Raw genomic sequence first — 1,566 nt, forward strand, 5'->3', positions numbered from 1 at the left:
TGACTGCAAGAAGGGGAGGAGAATAAAACCATCTGACATGTTTGTCCAAACATCTGCGTCCCATGTTTATTCACACCGGTAGTTTTCAGGGTAGAATATGAGTATTTTCCCGGTGAATGGCAGCAGCAGAAGCAGCCCTCCCTGCATTGCAGCAGTGTATCGGAGCAGAGAGAGAAGAGCAGGGAGAGCCTGTGTGGCACACACAGCACCAGCTGCCCAATCAGGCGCCTCCGTGTGGCTCTCAAACCAATCGGCAGCACACAGCTGAGGTTAAAGATTGACAATCGCTCTGAGAGCAGCAGGGAGAGCAGGGCCCTTCTGGAAAATTCTGCACCCATCTTTGTCTCATCCCTCACTGCCTTTATATCTGAAAAAACATTTCAAAGGCTCAGCCTGAAGAATCTGTGTACTGTGCCTGTAAAGAAAAAGGTATGCTGTTATTATATGTCAGTTTTTAGATGGACAACCATACAATGCTAGTCTGACTGTGTGTTTTTGGGGAGGAAGCTTGTGTGTTAAGGTTATAGATGTATCTGAGATTGTATTTTGCCATTTTAACTCATGTTTTCGGATTCTTGCTTGCGTAAGAGGAGCTGGATTCTTCTGTGGGTGGGGAGTGGATGGTGCATGTAGGCTGGACGTGAGAAGGCCAAGATGGCAAGTGCTCAAGCTCTACAGATGTTTGCCTTGTGCATGCTGTCAACACCTCCCCTCCCCATCTGCATCTCTGAAGGTTGGGGGTGCAGGACGGAGCAGGATATCGCTGCCACATCAGTGCAAACGCATTAGAATAGACCTCGTAAATGTCAATAACAGTGTGATTCTCTGATCATCTCGAGGTTTGCTCGTGGAGGTCGTTCTCTGTTCCTCTGCTCACGATGGGTGGGTGTGAAAATGACCCAGGCATCAGGAGAGAAAAGGTGGCTTTTTAAACCCGCATAGGCTGCAGAATGATGGAAAATGTTATGTTGCTCGGAAGGTCTCAAGTCCTAGTGCTGCATCGAAATTGAAATTTCCACAGAGGTTTAGCACTGGCATCAACTGACGCTACATCTGATGAGTTATGGCCCATCGCTCTGATGGCTCAGATGGCGTTTGTGTGTTTATTGGGATTTCTATTAGAGAATTCTCTCTTGGCAGTAAGAGGAAACCATCTTGGTGCTACTTCCACCAGTGATGCACTGCAAAAAATTATTTTCTTGCTCAGTATTTTTGCATTGTTTTCCAGTACAAATATCTAAACATTCTTAAATCGAGATATTTACTTGAGAAGCAAAATGACAGTCTTGTTTTATAAAATAAAATAAAAATGAAAATTAAGAAAGTTGGGTAAGAAAAATAATCTTGTTTTTCCTTTGAATTAAGTTTGTTCTTACCCCATAGACATTTTTTTTCTTGTTTCAATCAGACTCGCCTAATTTTCATACATTTTTCAGAAAAGAAGACTTATATCAAGTCATTTTGATTCTCAAGTAAATCTTGTTTTGTTATAACATTAAGATATTATATTTTCCTTTAGATGGTTTAGATATTTGTATTGGTAAACAAGATATATATATATATATA

At 41.7% G+C, this 1,566-nt stretch overlaps 1 protein-coding gene across 5 annotated transcripts in view; it reads left to right on the forward strand.

The window, feature by feature from the left end:
• zmynd8 (zinc finger, MYND-type containing 8) overlaps window positions 1-1,566 on the forward strand; it is a 22,287-nt gene that overhangs the window by 3,037 nt on the left and 17,684 nt on the right. Inside the window, exon 1 of one of the 5 annotated variants that reach the window (XM_016233663.1) lies at window positions 328-429. The exons of the other annotated variants lie outside the window; for them this stretch is intronic. The gene's annotated coding sequence lies outside the window, so the exon portion shown is untranslated. Of the gene's footprint in view, window positions 1-327; window positions 430-1,566 lie in introns of those variants that run through there. 5 annotated transcript variants of the gene reach the window in all.

This window comes from Sinocyclocheilus grahami, unplaced genomic scaffold, assembly GCF_001515645.1.
Source record: "Sinocyclocheilus grahami isolate Dianchi unplaced genomic scaffold, SAMN03320097.WGS_v1.1 scaffold2.1, whole genome shotgun sequence".
Classification (NCBI taxonomy): domain Eukaryota; kingdom Metazoa; phylum Chordata; class Actinopteri; order Cypriniformes; family Cyprinidae; genus Sinocyclocheilus; species Sinocyclocheilus grahami.